Source organism: Hevea brasiliensis, chromosome 17, assembly GCF_030052815.1.
Source record: "Hevea brasiliensis isolate MT/VB/25A 57/8 chromosome 17, ASM3005281v1, whole genome shotgun sequence".
In the NCBI taxonomy this organism is placed as follows: Eukaryota; Viridiplantae; Streptophyta; class Magnoliopsida; order Malpighiales; family Euphorbiaceae; genus Hevea; species Hevea brasiliensis.
In genome coordinates, this window is record NC_079509.1 from 45,187,865 (window position 1) to 45,197,349 (window position 9,485).

General features: G+C 33.8%; 1 pseudogene; it reads right to left on the reverse strand.

Moving 5' to 3' along the window:
* Window positions 1-1,200, reverse strand: part of LOC131175283 (WAT1-related protein At4g28040-like) — a 48,585-nt pseudogene extending 47,385 nt beyond the window's left edge.
* Between the last annotated feature and the right edge of the window lie 8,285 nt (window positions 1,201-9,485).

A 9,485-nucleotide genomic window follows, 5' to 3' on the forward strand; every position in this document is an offset into this window, starting at 1 on the left:
CTTAGCGCGTTGCTTTTGCCACGCGTAGGTTCTGGAGATACTGATCGAGAGCCCAGTAGACCGCAGACTGGGTGAGACCATCCTGCAGCTCTGCATAGTGTCCGTGTCACCTCACCATCTTCTGTGCATTGGTAGGACACTAGGTTTCATTTTGATATTTTGTAACTAATTTTTATTTTCTCATATGTAACTGAACTTATGAAATGTGTTTTGATATTCATGTAAATAATGAGAATTGTGTTTGTGAATGGAAAAGTGAATGTTTATCTGTGATTATACATGATTATCACATGAGATGAATGATTGAGAAATGAAATTGAAAAATGTTGAGATTTTGACGTTGGAGTTTGTGATGATTGAATATGATTATAGGAAGTGTTTTTCACAGGTTCCGAAGAACTGTTTTCTCCATTTTTAGCCGGTACTCTGCCGGATTTTCTATAAAATTTTCGGAACCTCAAATAAATTAAAATTTCAACAAATGACTTAAATAGATTATATTTCACAAGATATATTCAAAATTATGATGAAAATTAATTAAGATAAAATAAAGTGTTCCGGTACACCGTGTGACATAACTTACTCGGATATACTGTAGACGGGTAAGGGGTGTCACAAAATTGGTTTGCTTTATTGACCCAAAAATGGTTGCCTATATAAAGGTGATAGCAGGGCTCAGATTAGACGTTGCAGTTGCTACAGTGGTAGAGGTTAAGTAGAGGCCCTTAAAGTAGGCATTTTGGTTAGCTGTAATGCTTCAATTCAAATGAAAATTACACCACAAAATCTGAGAATATATTAAAACCAACAAGGAAAAAAGAAAGGGGATAATATAGATTGACATACCCAATAAGAGAGGCAAGAAATATCCAAGCGAAGCTCCTTAATCCCAAAGAAGACCTACATGAATTTCTTCTGCAGCAAAAACAGAGTCCGAGAAAGAGGATTACATAGAAAGAGAGAGAGAGAGAGAGAGAGAGAGAGAGAGAGAGAGAGGGCTTTTGTCTTGGTTATGTACCTTCTTCAAAGGAATGCAAGAGGTGCCATGATCAAAGTTGCCATGCCTTGCCTGTAAACTGCCTAGACTCTAGGATTCAATCCTTGTAAAAGAGCAGCTCTGCTTAAGAGAGAAAGCCAAGCATAAACGAATTGTAACCCAAACATTGCCATCAATGGCTTACACTCATCAAAACTTCCCATTACTTCTTTTTGATCCTTCAACTATTTTCTACACTGAAATCACGACTAAGGTAACCTGGCAACCTAGAAACGTATAGACGAGTAGAGCACAGCATATACATATCCTAATCTTTAATTTGTTACGTTTTCAAATTCATCATAAGACACCGACTAACAAATACTCTCAAATAAGTTTTGGCTTTGCGGGGAGTTGGTACATACTATCATGGGTGAGCTTTGAGGCACATATTAATAGTGATCATGTACATATGGAATACCCTAGGATCATCATAAAATTTACATGATATACACTTATGATTAATAATTAGACTAAAATTGTTATACATGAAATAATTTTATTATATAAAAAATCTGTTTAAGAGTTGAGTTAAAAAATAATTTTAAATTTTTTTTTTAAAAACGATTAAAAAAGTAATTTAAAGCTATTATTTATTTATTTTAAATTTTTTGATGAATAAATACAGTTTCAAATAATTTTTAATAATTTTAAATTAATATTTTTTACATAATATTATTTATGAAATCAATCCAAATAATAACACTAAATATATTCTATAATTAAGTTCACTTTTTCTTACACAAAAGAAAGATATTATTTATGTCAAAATTATGAAATTTTTATAAAAAATATATATATTTGAAAATATATTAATAGAATATTTTTGAAAATTTAAAAAAAAAAAAAAAAAAAAAAATATATATATATATATATATATATATATATATATATATATATATATATTCAGAACATAAATAATAAAGCAAATGAGCAAATCCAAATGTCGATTGGACTAACAATTTTTTTCTTGTAATGTTAAAAGCATGGGAGAGAGAATGAAGAGGAGACAAGTAGCATGGTAATGTTGATTTGTTAGCTCATAGACTAATACTATATAAATTTTGAAAAAGATGTCCAAAATATTGCTTCAAAACAAAATCTTGCTCGATGGAAAGCTATTTTGAGTATTTTTTATTTTGATATTGAATATATTAAAGGAGATATGAATTCTGTTCCTGACTTCTTGACTCGTGAATTCTTGCAGACCCCTCACCATGATTCCTAGAAAACAACCGGGAGATTGACAAAAGGAGAAAAAAGAATCAAAAGCAAAGTCAACTTCCTCATCTAAACAAAAGCCTTCAAGCCAATCCCAAGCTCTTGCTTTAACCCAACCAAAAGCCACTCCTCAAAACTCTATCGTTTCTTGGAATTCCTTATTCCAAAAAGAGATAGACTAACTACAAAACCCTTCCACTTCACAAGCTTCTAAAGCCACAGAAAAACTTCAAAAATCACAAGAAAGCTAGCTATAGGAATGGTTAGCAAATCTTATTAACCATCCTGAGCTTTGTCAGGTTCTGAAAGAGTTCCTTCCTGAAGGACCACATAAAGATGTTATCACTGATATCTGCTTAAAAAATATAGAAAAAGAGATTGTTTTACATGAACCAAAACCTCTTTCTCAAAATGTTACCCAAACTGTTTTAACTCAATAAACTGCTTTTCAAACTGATTTAACTCCAAAGCTTGTTTCTCCAATGAATTTAATTTTAAACCCTGAAGAACTGATTATTTCTTAAAATTTTTCACAAAATTATAGTCCCTCTCCACAATGGTTTATCAAAGAATCTTTCCAAAACATTTTAACTGTTGAAGATGGTTTTTATGATTCTAACCCAAGTTTGTGTGCAGCAAAGTTCTTTGGCTCTTGGCATTACAAACCCTGGGAATAATCTAAAGACCCAGCTTATTATCAAAGTATTTTGATTAAAACTAGCTCAGTCAAAATAAAACACTTCCCAGAAAACTCTCCCTCTCTAAATTACTCAACTTGCACCATCATTAAAGTTATCCACCCAATAGACTGGGGACAAAACCTTTCACTTCCCAAAAAAATTCTAAGCCAGATACAGAAAAAGCCTTCCTGCCAATCAAGCTTTCACTTACTAGGATTACCACCAAGTCTGGATTAATGCCTTTTTAATTCAAAACTCTAATTTAACTCATACCTGACTCTTCTTCTTCAACACTTTTTCTACTTTTCACCAAGCCCTTTGCAGTTTCAAGGAATTCTCTGTCTAGTCTCCAACAAAAGAACAGGAAAGAATTTCTTCAAGCCATTCAAGATCGCCTGAATCAACTTTCGTCCACTTCTATATAGTCCAATGTTGTCATTCCAGACACTCCTGAAGCCTCTGTCAATGTAATGGAACAATCTTCTGATGAAGAGAATGCTTTTAAAGAAGAAGCTCTTCCAGAAGTAAATAAAGTTCATTAGCAAAATCCTCAATGACTTTACTATCCAAGGGCCACTGCTCCAGATATCAATCTGGAAGACAAACCGAGTGCCCTCTCCCAAAGCCGCTATAATGCTTCTTCTGTCTATGAATGGAACATAGATGAAATGTCTGAATACAATATCCTTAACATCTTTTAGCAAATAACTATGGCCGCCAATGCTTATCGAACCCAGACAAGCACCACTGACCAAGCTATTATGGAACTTCTCATAGCAGGATTCTCAGGTCAATTTAAAGGATGGTGGGATTATTTTCTCACTTCCTAGCAGAAACTTAAGATTCTAAAGTCTGTTGAACTTGATGAAGATCAAGAACCAATACTTGATGAGCATGACAGACCAATTCAAAATGTTGTTGCCACTCTCATTTTACCCTTGACTCTTCACTTTGTCGGAGATCCATCACATCTCAAAGACAAGAATGCTGAACTTCTTTCTAATCTTTGGTGTAAAAAGCTTAGCAACTTCAAATGGTATAAGGATACTTTCCTTACCAGAGTTATGCTTCGAGAAGACTCCAACTTGCCATTTTGGAAGGAGAAATTCCTTGTTGTCCCCCCTCCTCTCCTTGGTGAAAAGGTTCGAAATAAGATCAAGGGACAAAACAATGAAAAAATTCCTTATGATCAGCTCACTTATGGAGAACTCATTAGCTTCACCCAGAAAGAAGGCTTAAAGATTTGCCAAGATCTTAAGCTTCAGAAACAACTTCAATGGGAACTCCAGAAAACCAAGAAAGAACTTGGAACCTTTTGCCAACAATTTGATATTTCCCACCAAAAGCCATCTTCCTCTTTAACCTTCAAACCCTGCATAGATTGCCAAACCAAAAGACATCGAAAGCACAAGAAATATCTCTCTAAACTTAAATCCCCTTATTACCAAGACATACCCTCCAAAAGAAAATCTTACACTAGAAGACACCAAAGAGCTTTTCAAAAGACCCACGATCCCCATTCTACTTCCAGAAGAGACGTTACTTGCTATAGATGTGGCAAGAAAGGTCACATTACAAAATATTGAAATCTCAACAGAAGAATCCATGAGCTCCAACTTGAAGAAGAAACTTTGTGTAAACTTGAAGCCCTTTTGCTTGAATCTAATTCCGAAGACACTATTTTAGCTTCTTCAAAAGACAATCAAGCCCTCCAGCTTGACGAAATCCTCTCCGAATCTTCTATAACTGATGAACCTGAAAAACAACTAAATATGCTCACAAAAGATCAAAGATTTATGCTTGATGTTATTCAACACATCCAAGACCCTCAACTTTAGAAAGAATATCTCACTAAGCTTCAACACTCTTTTGAAGCATCATCATCTGAAACCCCTTCTACCTCTGTGCCATCCAAAGCCAATAACCCATATAACCTCACAGCCATCTTACAAAAAGCCAAAACCTCCAAGACAAAAACCTCTGCTTCCACCATTCAAGAACTCCAGAATGAAATTAAAACCATCAAGTCTGAACTCAAGTAACTCCAAACCAAATAGAAGGAAGACTCTATTGTCATCCAACTTCTTCTTCAGAAAATTTCTTAAGAAGAAGTCTTAAGAAGATTTCTATGTTGCCGCCCACGCTAGGCCTTTAAGCCAATCCCAAGCTCTTGCTTTAACGTAACCAAAAGCCACTCATCAAAACCCTATCATTTCTTAGAATTCCTTATTCCAAAAAGAGATAGACTAACTGCAAAACCCTTCCACTTCACAAGCTTCTAAAGCCACAGAAAAACTTCAAAAATCATAAGAAAGCCAGCTACAGGAATGGTTAGCAAATCTTATTAACCATCCTGAGTTTTGTCAAGTTCTGCAAGAGTCCCTTCCTGAAGGACCACATAAAGATGCTATCACTAATATTTGTTTAAAAAATGTAGAGAAAGAGATTGTTTTACATAAACCAAAACCTCTTTCTCAAACTGTTTCCCAAACTTTTTTAACTTAACAAACTGCTTTTCAAACTGATTTAACTCCAAAGCTTGTTTCTCCAATGAATTTAACTTTAAAGCCTGAGGAACCAATTGTTTCTCAAAATTTTTCACAAAATTTTGGTCCCTCTCCACAATGGTTTATCAAAGAATCTTTTCAAAACATTTTAAATATTGAAGATGGTTTTTATGATTTTAACCCAAGTTTGTGTGCAGCAAAGTTCTTCAGCTCTTGGCATTACAAACCCTGGGAACAATATAAAGACCCAGCTTATTATCAAAGTATTTTGATTAAAACTGGCTCAGTCAAAATAAAACACTTCCCAGAAAACTCTCCCTCTCCAAAATACTCAACTTGCACCATCATTAAAGTTATCCACCTAATGGACTGGGGACAAAACCTTTCACTTCCCAAAAAATTCCAAGCCAGATATGGAAAAAGCCTTCTTGCCGACCAAGCTTTCACTTACTGGGATTACCACCAAGCCTGGATTAATGCCTTTTTAATCCAAAACTCTAATTTAACTCATACCTGGCTCTTCTTCTTCAACACTGTTTCTACTTTTCACTTTCCTAGATGGTTTGCTAAATGGTGGGCATGGATAGGAGCCACACCTAAAATCTTACCTTCTGAAATTTATCAAGGGTATACCACTTTTAAAGCCAGATATGTCCCTCCACCAGAAGAAGACTTATCTCTTTTACCTTCAAAGTTCTTAGTTCCTTAAGTTCTTGCCTGGGAATATAACGTTAAACCTAGACAACTTATTTAAGGCCCTATTCTGATCCGAAGATTCAAAGTCAAATGGTGGTCTAAGTTTTGATCTTCCAAATACTTTTTGGGAAAGAAAACAACATGTTGTTGACCTCCCATATGAAACTGGTTTTCATGAATCCCAAATTCCAACGAAAGCTCACCCCATTCAAATGAACAAAGACCAAAGAATTAATGTAAAGAAGAAGAAGAAAGATCAACAGATAATATGATGATGAAGCAAAATAGCGATTAAAGAACAAATAATATGTAACATAATAGATGAATTAAAGTGCAAAATATAAATCAATTAAAACATAAAATATGTACGGTAGAACTAGCCACTAATAGATAAATAATTAAATAAACAAAGTAAAATATTATAATTAAATATAAAGTATGGGCGGTAGAACCAACCACTGATAAATAATTAATAGTAAGAATAAAATTTTCTGAAAATAGGCTTTGATTAAAGCTTGGAAGTTACTTACATATGGAGATAAAATTTAAATTTAAAAGGGTAAGGATACAAAGGATGTCAGATGAGAGAAAAGGGAGAAAACTAGGTAAGGGAAAACTCTTCTAGGAAAATTCTGTCTAAGGCTTGGGTATAACCTCTCCTTTTATAGATGAAGGACGGTTTTGTACAATAATTGGAAGTTACTATTACACATGTGAAAAGTTGGTGGAGTTGGCCGAAAGTGGAGTTTCCTGTAGCCATGTGAAGTGGAGAAGTTAAATAAAGTTTACTGGAAAATGTCTTTTCTGTAGCTTTGTCAAAGTTAAAATAAGTGAAGTCTGCCAGAAGTGAAGACTCCCATGTTCATGTGATGATTCAGGAGTGCTTTAAGGTGGAGAAAATGCTAAAACAGTAATCTTCATTATCGTTTCCAAGGCTGACTGCTTCTGATAAGGTGCTGGCTTTGCTAGAAGTTGCAAAAAAATCTGTCTTGCTTGATAATAGTTGCTTCATTATAGTGAAATATTCTTCCTCCATCTTAGCTTGGGCAAGTAGAGCCAGATACGGAAAAAGCCTTCCTACCAACCAAGCTTTCACTTACTGGGATTACCACCAAGCCTTTGGCAACAAGCAAAAAAGTGTTCAGATGCTTGAACTGCTGTTCAACAGAGGATGAAAAAATTAAGACATTATCAATATAAACAATGCAGAAAGCAGAATATGGATTGAAGATATCATTCATTATTCTTTGGTATTCAGATGGAGAATTTTTTAAATCAAATGGCACATTTTTTTGGGTACTATCCCAATGTCTAGAAACATACTGAACTATAACTTCTTTATCTTTTTTCTTTTGTTTTAATATTCTTCCATATCCGACTTCAGAAGTATCGGTTTCGATAATTTTGAAAGCATTGGGGTCGGCTAAGTGTAAGCAAGGAATTTCTGTAATTTGGGCTTTGATTTTCTAAACAACAAGTGTATTTTCTTGTGTCTAAGGCTTTGGATTTTTCTTGAGTCTGTTATGAAGAGGTTGGAGGATCCTATTAAGGTTTGGATAGAAATCTAGAACATAGTTTAGACATCCTAGAAATCTTTAAACTTGAGTTTTCTCAATAATTTTATTAGGAAATTTGTCAACAAAAGCAAGAGACCTTTCTATAGAAGAGATGGTGCCATTCGAAATATAGTGTCCTAAAAACCTAATTCTGGTCTGAAAAAGACTTATCTTAGAATTAGAGACAACTAGACCATTTCTTTTGGCAACAAGCAAAAAAGTGTTCAAATGCTTGAAATGCTATTCAACAGAGGATGAAAAAATTAAGACATCATCAATATAAACAATGCAGAAAGCAGAATATGGATTAAAGATATCATTCATTATTCTTTGGTATTCAGATGGAGCATTTTTCAAACCAAATGGCATAACTTTTCATTCAAATTGGCCAAAAGGAACAGTGAAAGCAGTTTTGTAATGATCTTTCGGAGCTATTTAAATTTCCCAAAAACCAGATTTTATATCAAAATTTGAAAAGATATTTGTAGCAAAAAGTTTTTGGAGAAGATCTTTTCTATTTGGAATGGGGTACCTTATCCATTTTAAAACTTGATTAAGAGGCTTGTAATTAATAACCAGTTGGGAACACCTCTTTCAATTTCAGAAGATTTATTAACATAAAAAGTAGCACAACTCCAGGGGGACCTGGAAGGAGAGATTAAACCTTTTGAAAGCAAATCAACAATTTCTTTTTGACAGTGAAGTTCAAGATCTTTGTTCATTTGAATGGAGAGAGTTTTCATTGGAATTTGGGATTCATGAAAACTAGTTTCATATGGGAGGTCAAAAACATGTTGTTTTCTTTCCCAAAAAGTATTTGGAAGATCAGAACAAATAGTATTTTCAATCTGTTGATGAAGAAGAGAAATCTTTTTCTTTAAAACAGGAAGTTGAAGTTGATTTTGAATCATTTAAATTGAAACAGCTTACTTTAAGTTTTGAAGTTCATTTTCTTTTGACAAAATCAAACAATTGAGTTGATTTTCATAAACAGAACAAGCTTTGATATTATGTAAGTTTCGAGTTTAGGGCTTTTCAATGAAAGGGAAAATAATTTTTTTTCTTTTTGAGTTTAGTAGAAATATGATCATAATTAACAGCATAAGGAGTAATGAGATTTATGAATGGAGTGCCAAGTATGACAGTATGATGAATGTTATGCACAAGTAAAAATGAAGTTTTGATTTACAAACCGCTATTCAAAACGTATGCATCGGTTTTTGAATCAATTTTGAGATAAGAGTTGTTGGCAGCCTTGAGCCGTTCAGTGGTGGCTTCTCGAAATCTTTTTCAAATTATTCCTTCCTTGATACAATTAAGGTCAGCACCTATATCAAAGAGAGCAATAGTATCTAATCAAAAATCATCATAAATTTTTAAAGTTATTTTCACCAAATATTTTTGGGAAGTAACTTGCTTTAAAATAGAAAGAAAATTATCTGGAATATCTTGAAGATTGGCTAGTTGAGGTGTTTCAGTTTCAGGTTCGATTTCATTCTCTTCTTTTTCAAAAAATTTCTTAAGAAGAAGTTGGATGACAGCAGAGTCTTCCTTCTATTTGGTTTGGAGTTGCTTGAGTTCAGACTTGATGTTTTAATTTCAGTTTTGAGTTCTTAAATGGTGGAAACAGAGGTTTTTGTCTTAGAGGTTTTGGCTCTTTGTAAGATGGCTATGAGGTCATATGGGTTATTGGCTTTGGATGGCACAGAGGTAGAAGGGGTTTCAGAAGATGATACTTTAAAAGAGTGTTGAAGCTTAGTGAGATATTTGATAGTTACCGAATTCACTA